Source organism: Poecilia reticulata, chromosome 3, assembly GCF_904066995.2.
Source record: "Poecilia reticulata chromosome 3, P_reticulata-male-v2, whole genome shotgun sequence".
Taxonomy (NCBI): Eukaryota; Metazoa; Chordata; class Actinopteri; order Cyprinodontiformes; family Poeciliidae; genus Poecilia; species Poecilia reticulata.
The window spans coordinates 2,525,838-2,540,323 of NC_088832.1; the positions used below are offsets into that span (position 1 = coordinate 2,525,838).

General features: G+C 37.5%; 1 long non-coding RNA gene across 1 annotated transcript; it reads left to right on the forward strand.

Moving 5' to 3' along the window:
* Window positions 1-2,861: 2,861 nt before the first annotated feature.
* On the forward strand, window positions 2,862-6,253 carry LOC145551035 (uncharacterized). Its single transcript, XR_014086793.1, has 2 exons — window positions 2,862-5,326; window positions 5,439-6,253. It is a non-coding gene; the product is annotated as an uncharacterized LOC145551035 (long non-coding RNA).
* The last annotated feature ends 8,233 nt before the right edge of the window (window positions 6,254-14,486 follow it).

The window sequence follows — 14,486 nt, forward strand, 5'->3', positions numbered from 1 at the left end:
CTGAGCAGGCATTTAGACCTACTTGCTGTTTTGGGCATTATATAGCTGGACTGTTACACGTTGGAATAATGTGGCCATTAATCCAATGGGTAACAAAAGTGAAGCTTACTGAAAATTTCAAAATAAAAGCCTTGACATTTTTCACATCAGGTATTTCCTCTTTTGTGCTTTATGTGACTGGTTTAAACAAACTACTGTTACACATTGAATTGGTGTGGTAGTTAAAAAAAAGCTAACTGAAAGTTTCAAAATAAAAGTCTGCATATTCTTCTCGTGTTAGTGCACCGCCATAGGCGGTGCAATAATATTAGCTTTTTTTATGTTATTTACTTCTCAGGATAGTGAACTGCCTTGCGCAGCAAGGCAGTTCATTAGCATTTGTACAAAAGTTAGCATTTCACTGTCTTTGACTAGTGCACTAGCACTTTTACCTAAAGTTAGCTTTTAGCTAATTTTCTCATTAATTAGACATGTTTAGTATACTGAATGGAGTAGCAAAATTAAAACAACATGGTCCTGTTGCTCCACATGCTACTGCCAGCATTTAAGCTAACATTAGCATATTGGCTAATTTTAGCTTATGCATCAATTTTAACATAATGAATGGTACAAGTACAGATTATTCTACATGCTTCTGCCTCTCCACAGGTTATTGACTACGTTGCAGCTTTCTTTAGCATTAATGCTAATTTTTAGCATAAAAACACTGGCTCAAAGCCGACGGGCACACTTTGGCATGCCCCTTTAAAATTTCTGCAGGAATTTTCTAGTTATTTATTATTCTTCCATCACCGTTAATGCGGCTCGTACCGCTGCGTGCCCACCCACAAAAGTGGTATCAAATCGTGCGGCTCGATGCCGAGAAGGGAGCTATTACTTTTATAGGGGATCGGAGTTACGACGGCGACGTAAAAAGCGAAAAACGAGCGAAATTTCCAACTGCCGAAACGTTAGAGTGTAACTGAAACCAACTGCCGCTTTTTAGAGTGAGAAACAGGGTGGAATTTTGACCCCAAAATAATTTTGAAATCGCTCTCATGGCCGTAAAACTTGTGCTATTGGTATGAAAGTTGGTCAGGAGATAGCACCGCATGTCTGCTCCGGTAAAATGTTTTCGAAATTTTTCTAGGGCTTACGGTTTTCTGTCCAGGTGCTTCAAGGCAAAGTTATGGGACATGACCAACTGACGCTCCTCCTCAGTGTTTAATATAGGTTTTTGAAAAATTACTCAGCTTAGTGCACACCATAGCAAAGCAAGGCAGTACATTTACATCAGTCTTTCCTACAATGAGCATTTTAGTTATTTTTTTCTCTCAGGTTAGTGGACTGCCTTGCGAAGCAAGGCAGTATATTTACCTCATTTTTAAAAAAAATGAGCATTATAGCTATTTTTTTCTCTCAGGGTAGTGGACTGCCTTGCGAAGCAAGGCAATACATTTACCTCATTTTTAAAAAAAATGAGCATTATAGCTATTTTTTTCTCTCAGGTTAGTGGACTGCCTTGCGAAGCAAGGCAGTACATTTACCTCATTTTTAAAAAAATGAGCATTATAGCTATTTTTTTCTATCAGGTTAGTGGACTGCCTTGCGAAGCAAGGCAGTACATTTACCTCATTTTTAAAAAAAATGAGCATTATAGCTATTTTTTTCTATCAGGTTAGTGGACTGCCTTGCGAAGCAAGGCAGTACATTTACCTCATTTTTAAAAAAAATGAGCATTATAGCTATTTTTTTCTCTCAGGTTAGTGGACTGCCTTGCGAAGCAAGGCAGTACATTTACCTCATTTTAAAAAAAATGAGCATTATAGCTATTTTTTTCTATCAGGTTAGTGGACTGTCTTGCAGAGCAAGGCAGTACATTTACATCAGTCTTTCTTAAAATGAGATTTTTAGCTATTTTTGCTGTCAATGCACACAGAACACTGAAGTGGACACTAATGCATCATAAAATACAATATCAATCTCTTGCCATCATCTGCAAATGCAAGAATTTTTTAAAAAATATTCAATATTGCTGACAGACAAAAAATTATGCTGATTGGTTCTTTCTTCTGCTGAAGACAACTCCTGCAGGTAAAAAAAATATTGTTTCATTATATAACCCCTAAAGAACAATACTACTGGTGCATTTTTGAAATAACAACTTTTTATTTGGAAAAAATTACAATTGATCATCAAAAAATATAATAAAATCCTTTTTTTCTTTTTTTTTTTTTTACAAAAAATATTTTCCTTCCTTTTTTATGCGTCAAGAAAATAAAAATAAAACATTGGGAAAAAATACTGACACAAATGATCACAATTCATTAGTGCATGATCAAAATCCATGCACTAAAGGGTTAAAATAAGCATTTCAGCTATTTTTTTCCCCCTCTCAGGTTTGTAGACTGCCTTGCTCAGTCTCTTTTAAAAATAAGCATTTTAACTATCGTTGTTGCCTTTTTAACATTTGTTGTTTAGCAAAGCTGACCGGTCAGCAGAAGAGTCATACTCGCTGGAAAATGTCAATCTCTGATTGGCTGACACCTAACATTTTGTTCCTACGCCTGTGACGTAAGGTGCTAAATCTGCCAGCCAGCTGTGTTGACAGTCTCAAAAAAAAAGCTTTTTTGTTGCATTTTTTAAAATTGTTGTTTAGCTGAGCTGACTGGTCAGCTGTAGGACACGTCATACAGGCTGGAAAATGCCAATCTCTGATTGGCTGACATGAATTCCCAAGCCGCTGAAGCTTCTGGAACTTTCTGGCACTCTCTGCTTCCGAGTCTGCTACGGTCAAGGTAAGACGTTGACCGTATCAGTGTTGTCTTGTGGATCAAAAGTGACCCATTGGCATGTTTAGCTGTAGAAAAAATATCTTAACCCTGGTGCGATCGTCACATTCTGTTTACTCCCCTTCTCCTATGGGTCAAAAAGCGGGTAAAAAAACGGGTCAAAAGAAGCCCCAAAATAAAGCAACTTGAATTTGATATCCAAAATCTATTTTGCATGATGAAACGATCTTATCAATTAAATTAAGTTTAATTCATTTTTATGTGTTTTTTTTTGGTACACAACATAAAAAGACAACCAACAGTATTAAACGTTTCTTTTTACGAACAACCAGCTGCCATAAGGTTTTTTTTACACAGTAAAGGTTTATTATAATTATTTAAATGTGAAGTAATTACTTCTGAATTAACTATACTGAAAGGTGAAAGAGTCAACAATCTAACTTTTTTGTCAACAGTTATTCTTTTATATAGTTTAGGACATCAATTATAAAAATTCTTCTATCATACAACGTCCTTCAACATTATAAGTAAATTATAAAAGAGTGAACTGTTGATAAAAAAGATCCAAATTCTTGACTTTTTCTCTTTCATTATAATTAATCCAGAAGTAATAACTTAACATTGATCTAATTTCAATAATAAATCTTTACTGTGTAAAAGAAAACTTATGACACTTGGTTTGTGGTAAAAAGAAAAAAAGGTGTAATGCTGTTCAAAGACAATTTTACATGATAAAAAAAATAATTAAACTTAATTGAATTAATAAATAACAGATTGTGTCATCATGCAAAATAAATTTTGGATTTAAAATTGTATCAATTTGTTTTATTTATGGGCTTTTGTTAGGGTGGGTCATTTTTGACCCGTAGGACAAGAGGAGTAAACGAGGAGTTACTATCGCACCAGGGTTAAGATATTTTTTCTACAGCTAAACATGCCAATGGGTCGCTTTTGATCCACAAGACAACACTGATGATTTTTCCCTGGCATAGTCTTTTCTGGGGTCCTGGAAAGGAGGGTCTGTAAGGTCCTGGAGAATGCATGGGGGTTTGTCCAAACAATCTACATGTGTTTTGTGGACTTGGAGTAGGCATTTGAGAGTGTACCTCTGGGAACCTTCTGGGGGGTTCTCTGGGAGTATGGCATCCAAGGTCTTTTGATACGGGTTGTAAGGTTTCTGTGTGACTGGTGCCAGAGTTTGGTCTGCATTGTTGACAGTAAGTTTGGTTCATTTCTGCTGAGAGTTGGACTCCACCAAGTAAACGAGTCTGACTCTGCTGGCAATGCACACCAGACTCTGGTACCGGTCACACAGGAACCTAACAGCCTCTAACATAGGGTCCGGTGCTCCATACTCCCAGAAGAACCCCCGCAAAGTGTTCCACCCTGGTGACTATCCGACAGAGCCTCCTCTCCAGGACCCCCAAATAGACCTTGCCAGGGAGGCTTATTCGGATCACACCATCCGGTTCCCCCTTTTTGAAAAAAGGCATGGTAGGGTGTTCTCCGGTGACCTGTGTCTGAGTGAGGGAGCACTGAATCAAACGGTCTCACTCATCATAAGGGGGATTCAGTTTGGTCTTTCATATTACATTCCGATGAAATATATTTGTGGTTGTAATGTCTCAGTATGGAACAATTCAAGGGGTATAATTACTTTGTAAGCACTGTACATCTTAACCCTGAATTCATAACATGGGATTCTTTTTGGAGAAAATGTCAAGATCTCACTTCATTTTTAATGTCACTTTATCTGACTGTTTCCTTCGTACATGTGACAATCAGAAGGCATTGTGGATTGTTTTTCTTAAATCATTGTTGCAGTAGGTTTGCTATATGTTTATTCATTGTGCACATTTGTGAATTATGGTGTATGCTTGTGGATTTTGCTGTAGGCTTACAAATATTCTTGTACACTTTGTGAATCTTTTTAGTACTTATTTAGTTCCATAGAAAGGAGGCTTCATAAATAGGGTTTGTATGTGCACATGAAAGTTTGTTTGAGCTTTGAGAATACGAAAGTGGCTGATCTTGAAACACTCATCGGTTCTCTGTCAGAGGAGTTGTTGGAAATATTGCACCAGGGAGAAGTAGATAAAACAATCAGCTACTACATTTATATTCTGTTCTGTTTTGAAATAAAAATAGTTTTAAATAGGTCTTCAATGTGGCCCAGACTTTTCCTTATTTTTCTAATCCAGTTAGAGTACCTGTTGCCCTTCTTTGATAATTTTTTGCGAAACTCCTTTTTTTATTCGTCACTATTTGCGTCATTTAATTAAAGCTCTCCTTTTTTCATCGCTCCCCAATCACACTGCATTTTTACTGCTGCAGCCTCCTAGTGGTTACCTTCACGTCTCTAGCAGAACAAAAGTTAAACTCACATTTGTCCTGTTAGACTCCCTCCACATGGTGAGAATTTGTCTGGTTTTGGTGGATTTAACCCTTTTTCTCCCAGTTTTAGTCTGTTTTAGCAGGTTGTTTTGCAGGTAGTTTCAAGCGAAATGATCCTATGGAGGCTGCCCAAGAAGAGAGAGAGGAAACGAGACCTGGAGGTTAGGCCCATGAAATGTAGCAAATGTATCTAAATTGTAGCAACCTCAAAAGTAGTTACTTTTTTGTTGTTGATGATGGCTGTCTATTGATGGAATGACTGTGTATTTTTAGTCCAAGACACTCTCACCTACCTCATGGGCTTGGACACTCACCCAATCTGAGGAGAAGATGGAGTTCTTGTTTCTTGAGATGTCCCAGGTGGTGCAGTCTGACCAGATAAGTACATGACTAATTAAGGCTAATATATTTGCAGATTTTGTTTATTTTAACTTGAGATTAATGATGTTGTATATGTAGTTTTGATGGGAGGAATCCAGTGTGTCTGCTCTTTTTTTCTTGGGTGACCTTGGTTATCTATGTTAATCAGAAACCTTTGTTTAAACAAAGTTTCATTTTTACTTTATTCATTCATAAATCAAATAGATGTTTAAAAATGTCATGTATATTAATTTGTTTTTTTGTCTTTTTTTGTTTTGTCTTTTTTTTGTTTTTTTTACTACAGAGTCCGTGATGTGTCACTCCAGATTGGATGCCGAAGAACTACTTGGCCAAATAAAAGAGCTTTGGAGAAGAAGCAGTTTTTTATATTGTTTCAAATTGTTTTTCATATATGTATATGTTTAATAGTTTCATATTTATAACAAGTGGATCATTATGGCAGAAGCCATAATGTTTCGCTTGTGAAAGTAAAACTGTTGGGTCTCATCTTGACACTCAGAAAACAACCCTGAGTGCCACACGACCGGACAGGACACATGTAAAATAAAAAAAGATAGCAAAATATTTTTATTGCAGAGGCATCCAATTTTCAATTTAATTTGTTGTATTCTTTAAATGTTGTAATTTTTGTTCACTGTAATCTTCACCTGTAAAAAGTTTGTAGAAATCTTTAACAAAAGCTCAATATATATATTTTTAAACTGTGACCTGTTTGTGTGGTTTTTTTTTTATTAAAATTTTTGTCACAGTCATGAAGTCCATTAACATACCTTTATACGTGACCATATTCACTGATAAATACATTTAGAAATATTTTATTGATTTCAAAGAGGAATTAAGAGATAATTTTGTCTCCACCTGTGACTAACTTGAATGACAGATGCAGTGTTCAATTATTACAGAGCAGAGCTGAGCTGGCATTTAGAACTACTTGCTGAATGGAGTAAGTCAATGATGGCAAACATGTGAGTGATGTGCATTCTTCAGACTAATATTAGCATTTAATTTTAGCATATGCATTCATTTTAACATATTTAATGGTGCAGGTAGGGCTTAGTCCACATGCTTCTGCCTCTCCACAGGTTATTGACTACGTTGCAGCTTTCTTTAGCATTAATGCTAATTTTTAGCATCGTAACGCTGGCTCAAAGCCGACGGGCACACTTTGGCATGCCCCTTTAAAATTTCTGCAGGAATTTTCTAGTTATATATTTATTCTTCCGTCACCGTTAATGCGGCTCGTACCGCTGTGTGCCCACCCACAAAAGTGGTATCAAAACGTGCGGCTCGTACCCGAGAAGGGAGCTATTACTTTTATTGGGGATTGGAGTTAAAATGATTACATAAATTAATAAAAACTAAAAAATTTGAGATTTTGTGTCTCACAGAATCAGTAATCTTTCTCTATGAAACACACACACAGGACTGTTTATGGCTGACTCAAAAACCCTTTTTAAATCCCCCTCACAGGCATAAATATCGCCCTATTGGTCTGAAAGTTGGTCATAACATAGATACACATGCCTGCTCATGTACAATGTTTACAAAAATTTGCTAGGGCTTATGCTTTTTGTCAGGGTCCTTCAGACTGACGCCTGGTGTCTCCCAAGTATAGAAACTGTGTCTGAAGAGGATTTTCCCGCTCTTTGGCTCTCACAGCTGCAGGGGATTAATTACCATAGCAACAGAAGAACAGAGTGTCTGGAACTGCAGCTCCCCAGGACTGCACTGTAGGGTTTTCTGGTATTTACAACTGCTTGTGTTTTCAGCATTATACTACTGATTCAAGACTATAACCATTACACATATGTCCCCCCATGTTAAAATCTGACATAAATAAGAATAAATAGCTGATTAAAAGTCTATGGACAGAAAATAACGTCGCTGCTCCTTTAAGGAACCAGCGGCACAGACGCAGCGCCTGCGATGCTACAGATCACAAACCTGACAGAGAGCGGAAGAGGATTCGTAGGAAAAGAGCGGTGATGCTCAGCAAGGCAGGTCATTAGCATTTGTACAAAAGTTAGCATTTCACTGTCTATGACTAGTGCACTAGCACTTTTACCTAAAGTTAGCTTTTACCTAATTTTCTCATTAATTAGAAATGTTTAGTATACTGAATAGAGTAGTAAAATTAAAACAACATGGTCGTGTTGCTCCACATCCTACTGCCAGCATTTGAGCTAACATTAGCATATTGGCTAATTTTAGCATATGCATCAATTTTAACATAATGAATGGTACAAGTACAGATTATTCTACATGCTTCTGCCTCTCCACAGGTTATTGACTACGTTGCAGCTTTCTTTAGCATTAATGCTAATTTTAGTATAAAAACACTGGCTCAAAGCCGACGGGCACACTTTGGCATGCCCCTTTAAAATTTCTGCAGGAATTTTCTAGTTATTATTATTATATATTTATTCTTCCGTCACCGTTAATGCGGCTCGTACCGCTGTGTGCCCACCCACAAAAGTGGTATCAAAACGTGCGGCTCGTACCCGAGAAGGGAGCTATTACTTTTATTGGGGATTGGAGTTAAAATGATTACATAAATTAATAAAAACTAAAAAATTTGAGATTTTGTGTCTCACAGAATCAGTAATCTTTCTCTATGAAACACACACACAGGACTGTTTATGGCTGACTCAAAAACCCTTTTTAAATCCCCCTCACAGGCATAAATATCGCCCTATTGGTCTGAAAGTTGGTCATAACATAGATACACATGCCTGCTCATGTACAATGTTTACAAAAATTTGCTAGGGCTTATGCTTTTTGTCAGGGTCCTTCAGACTGACGCCTGGTGTCTCCCAAGTATAGAAACTGTGTCTGAAGAGGATTTTCCCGCTCTTTGGCTCTCACAGCTGCAGGGGATTAATTACCATAGCAACAGAAGAACAGAGTGTCTGGAACTGCAGCTCCCCAGGACTGCACTGTAGGGTTTTCTGGTATTTACAACTGCTTGTGTTTTCAGCATTATACTACTGATTCAAGACTATAACCATTACACATATGTCCCCCCATGTTAAAATCTGACATAAATAAGAATAAATAGCTGATTAAAAGTCTATGGACAGAAAATAACGTCGCTGCTCCTTTAAGGAACCAGCGGCACAGACGCAGCGCCTGCGATGCTACAGATCACAAACCTGACAGAGAGCGGAAGAGGATTCGTAGGAAAAGAGCGGTGATGCTCAGCAAGGCAGGTCATTAGCATTTGTACAAAAGTTAGCATTTCACTGTCTATGACTAGTGCACTAGCACTTTTACCTAAAGTTAGCTTTTACCTAATTTTCTCATTAATTAGAAATGTTTAGTATACTGAATAGAGTAGTAAAATTAAAACAACATGGTCGTGTTGCTCCACATCCTACTGCCAGCATTTGAGCTAACATTAGCATATTGGCTAATTTTAGCATATGCATCAATTTTAACATAATGAATGGTACAAGTACAGATTATTCTACATGCTTCTGCCTCTCCACAGGTTATTGACTACGTTGCAGCTTTCTTTAGCATTAATGCTAATTTTTAGTATAAAAACACTGGCTCAAAGCCGACGGGCACACTTTGGCATGCCCCTTTAAAATTTCTGCAGGAATTTTCTAGTTATATATTTATTCTTCCGTCACCGTTAATGCGGCTCGTACCGCTGCGTACCCACCCACAAAAGTGGTATCAAAACGTGCGGCTCGTACCCGAGAAGGGAGCTATTACTTTTATTGGGGATTGGAGTTAAAATGATTACATAAATTAATAAAAACGAAAAAATTTGAGATTTTGTGTCTCACAGAATCAGTAATCTTTCTCTATGAAACACACACACAGGACTGTTTATGGCTGACTCAAAAACCCTTTTTAAATCCCCCTCACAGGCATAAATATCGCCCTATTGATCTGAAAGTTGGTCATAACATAGATACACATGCCTGCTCATGTACAATGTTTACAAAAATTTGCTAGGGCTTATGCTTTTTGTCAGGGTCCTTCAGACTGACGCCTGGTGTCTCCCAAGTATAGAAACTGTGTCTGAAGAGCATTTTCCCGCTCTTTGGCTCTCACAGCTGCAGGGGATTAATTACCATAGCAACAGAAGAACACAGTGTCTGGAACTGCAGCTACCCAGGACTGCACTGTAGGGTTTACTGGTATTTACAACTTCTTGTGTTTTCAGCATTATACTACTGATTCAAGACTATAACCATTACACATATGTCCCCCATGTTAAAATCTGACATAAATAAGAATAAATAGTTGATTAAAAGTCTGTGGACAGAAAATAACGTCGCTGCTCCTTTAAGGAACCAGCGGCACAGACGCGGCGCCTGGGTGATGCTACAGATCACAAACCTGACAGAGAGCAGAAGAGGATTCGTAGGAAAAGAGCGGTGATGAACGGAAACGCTTAATATAGTTGAGAAAACATAAATTACCTGGTCGAAAACTGACTGGGATTTAATGAGAACTAAGTTACATCGGTTTTGGTGAGTTTTGTTTTTATTTTCTTACATTTTCATCGTGTTGTACTTTTCCTTTTAGCAGAGAGCTAAGGCTAAAAACGTAGCCGTTTGCAAGGAAATACTCCGTCATAAACTGTTATCAGGTTAATATATAAACTGTTATCCGGGTAATATATTGGGTTTATGAAGAATTTATTTGAATAATTTCAGGATTTAAAAAGACTTTTTTCGTGTTTGTGACCTGTTACACAGGTCAGGTTTTTTTGTTGGTTGGAAGCTTGGTCGGAGCAAGGATTGGTCTGCCATGTGTGACGCAAGTAATGACAGACAACATGCTACTGATGCTCCAATAGCATTCATGCTATTGTTAGCATTTTGGCTCATTTTAGCTTATGCAACATACTAAAATGAGCAAAAATGCTCATACTACCGTACGAGTACAGCTTAAGAAAACATGCTTCTGACTCCCCGCAGGTTATTGACCACACTGAAGCTTTCTTAAGCATGATTGCTTAATGCTAATTTTTAACATCATAACGCTGCGTCAAAGCCGACGGGCACACTTTGGCATGCCCCTTTAAAATTTCTGCAGGAATTTTCTAGTTATAAATATAATTTATTATTCTTCCGTTACCGTTAATGCGGCTCGTACCGCTGCATGCTGACCCACAAAAGTGGTATCAAAACGTGCGGCTCAATCCCGGCAAGTGAGCTATTACTTTTATTGGGGATTGGAGTTAAAATGATTACATAAATTAATAAAAACGAAAAAATTTGAGATTTTGTGTCTCACAGAATCAGTAATCTTTCTCTATGAAACACACACACAGGACTGTTTATGGCTGACTCAAAAACCCTTTTTAAATCCCCCTCACAGGCATAAATATCGCCCTATTGGTCTGAAAGTTGGTCATAACATAGATACACATGCCTGCTCATGTACAATGTTTACAAAAATTTGCTAGGGCTTATGCTTTTTGTCAGGGTCCTTCAGACTGACGCCTGGTGTCTCCCAAGTATAGAAACTGTGTCTGAAGAGGATTTTCCCGCTCTTTGGCTCTCACAGCTGCAGGGGATTAATTACCATAGCAACAGAAGAACAGAGTGTCTGGAACTGCAGCTCCCCAGGACTGCACTGTAGGGTTTACTGGTATTTACAACTGCTTGTGTTTTCAGCATTATACTACTGATTCAAGACTATAACCATTACACATATGTCCCCCCATGTTAAAATCTGACATAAATAAGAATAAATAGCTGATTAAAAGTCTATGGACAGAAAATAACGTCGCTGCTCCTTTAAGGAACCAGCGGCACAGACGCAGCGCCTGCGATGCTACAGATCACAAACCTGACAGAGAGCAGAAGAGGATTCGTAGGAAAAGAGCGGTGATGCTCAGCAAGGCAGGTCATTAGCATTTGTACAAAAGTTAGCATTTCACTGTCTATGACTAGTGCACTAGCACTTTTACCTAAAGTTAGCTTTTACCTAATTTTCTCATTAATTAGAAATGTTTAGTATACTGAATAGAGTAGTAAAATTAAAACAACATGGTCGTGTTGCTCCACATCCTACTGCCAGCATTTGAGCTAACATTAGCATATTGGCTAATTTTAGCATATGCATCAATTTTAACATAATGAATGGTACAAGTACAGATTATTCTACATGCTTCTGCCTCTCCACAGGTTATTGACTACGTTGCAGCTTTCTTTAGCATTAATGCTAATTTTTAGTATAAAAACACTGGCTCAAAGCCGACGGGCACACTTTGGCATGCCCCTTTAAAATTTCTGCAGGAATTTTCTAGTTCTTCCTTTACTGTTCTGCATCCTAAGTTCTTACTGATAAGAACAATAAGATCTTCATTCAGTTATGTCACCGTATAGAGAAACATGATCTGTCAGTGTTTCAGTTGGATCATTTCAGATGAAGTGAAGTCATTCTGAGCATTATGTTGGGACATGGGTGCAGCAGCGTTGCAGTAGCAGAGCTTAGATGTGATAAATGTGTGGAGCGGTTTCCCACTGGCTCCTGGAGCTGCACACACTTCGTTTGGACGGTTCAGGTGTTATTAGTCAGCTGCTGTTCTTTGTCAGCTCCAAAAGCTTTGGCCTAATTGCTAGCGACCTCTACAGACAACTTGTTGCACTGCATTTTATTCAGGGGTATCGGAATAAATTGGGGTGATTATAATGCATGGGATACATTTATTTATAAAATATTTAATGTAATGTTTATTTTCCCTTTTGTTTCAAAATGAGTTTCTGATTCATTCTGATCTATAAAAATAAAAAACTACACTGAAGTTTATGGTTGCAATGTTTAAGAGCTACGACTTGTTTTGCAATGTGTTGCATGATAACATGTGAAGTTTCTTATTTGATTGTATTTCTTATTTGGACAGTTGGGTTCAACAGTTCCTTTTTATGCCTAATATTCATTGATTAAGAAATGTAACAATTTAGTTAAGAAATTCTAAAAATGTTCTCAGAGTTTAATTAAGGTTCACTTTCTTCCAGTTCTAATCAAGTTTTTTTTTTCAAGAATGCTGTAATCAGCATATTTGTCCTTGTCTTTACTAAAGAAAACTTGTTAAAGATTTGCATATGTTGTTTAAAAGGGACATCATTATGTATTTTCAAACTTACTAGTGACATTTTATAGCACAATCAAACTGCCACCTTCAGTTGTTATAAAAATGCTGCACACATCAAATATGATTCGAAACAAATTTGACTTCCTAATTTAATGCCTTGAACTTGGACTTTCAGGAAGTCACCGCTGGCTGCACAGTGTGAGGCGGAAGCTCAGAAACTGCAGCTCTGAGGAGGAGCTGTGTCTGGAAGGCGGAGCTAGATCCACCGAGGCATTTTACACAGCTGAATGGTTACCATGGAGATTAAAGGATGTCTCAAACCTGCATGAAAGAATCAAACCAACACTGCAGGTGCGTTTTTTATGAGTGGATAACAATACAAAGCTAAAGAAAAGCGGATTTTACAAAGTACTGCCTCTTTAAGAATGTGTTACTCTCTTGTGAAAGGTGAACAATTACAAATGTATTCCCTAACCACATTCAGCTCAAATCATCTTTAATAACTGGCGCATAAACATGATGTCTGTTCTCCATCAGCAATAAGTCATACATCAGAACCATTGTTCAACCTCTGGGCTTTTTGTTGGACATCATATTTTATCTAAAATGAGTCATTTTGCATCTGATAACTGTTGCAGATTTTCAGAAAAGGTGATGCTATAACTTGTGTATATTATGCAACAGTATCACTGAAAGTAGCTGCAGAAAGTTTTTATTTCCCATATATTTTAATTTTCCAATTAGGCAAACCCCTGAATGCCACAAGCTAAGACATAATCACTGGAAAAACATGAAGTTCTACTCCAACGGGAGAATCATATTCATCGTAAGATGAGGCATTAAATATTAATGATGACATTAAAAGGTTTCTACTCTAATGATTAATAAAGCAACCTTCAGGAAAATCAAGGAAAAGTTAGTGAAGACTGTCCAAAAACAGAAAAAAAGCACTGTAAAATATTGGAAGAATTCACATATATTTATTATGAGTGTAGGGTTGAGCCTTCAGCATTCGGCTCTCTGAACAAAGCAGACCTTCGTCTCTGAAGGCCTTTGCATACGACTCCACTTACTTTACTGTTCTGCGTCCTAAGCTGAAAATGTGTGTTTCCGTTCAGATTTTCCTGGAATCATCTATTTATTGTTGGATTCCCGGTCAATCTGGTTTAGACCTTTACTGAGCCCCTTTCAGCGCAGAGAGGAATGATCAAATAAGCACCGATTTACTGAAACAAAGAACACTTAATATTCAAAACACATTCAGTAAATCATTATGTGATCCGATACAGATCTTGATAATAGCACTAATGTTCAAGCAATTAATGAGACGCAGTATCCTTATTGTCACGCTTACATGTCATTTACACCAAACCGCCTCCTGAATAAGTTACCCCTATTACAGTAATAGCATATGTCATGGTTATTAGTGCATAAAAGAAGGTGTTCAGGAAGAAGAAATGTGGGATTTAACCTTTGACACTGTAGAGGAGGCAATAAAAGAAGCCTTCCACCAAGGGATCATCACTAAAAGTACATTTAAATCCTCTGTAGATTCTAATTAGACTCTGCACAGATCATGTCTGGAACACCTCTAATTTCAGTAAATGACACAATCCATTTTGTCAGCCTTCTTCTTATCTTATGTAATAGAAATTCAGCTCCCCGAGCTAATAAAGACCTTCATGCAAAAAAAAAAAAAAAAAATCCACTTTAGGTCCTCCTTTCTTCTTGTGATCTCAGCCCAAGCCAATTTTATACACTTGAACATTTTTATCCTCAGGCTACACACCTGGAAAGAGAGGGCTTTACTCTGAAATGTCAGAACGAGACAAAAACCTGCAAGCGCTTCATTAAGAGAAGAGCTGGGAATTGACGGG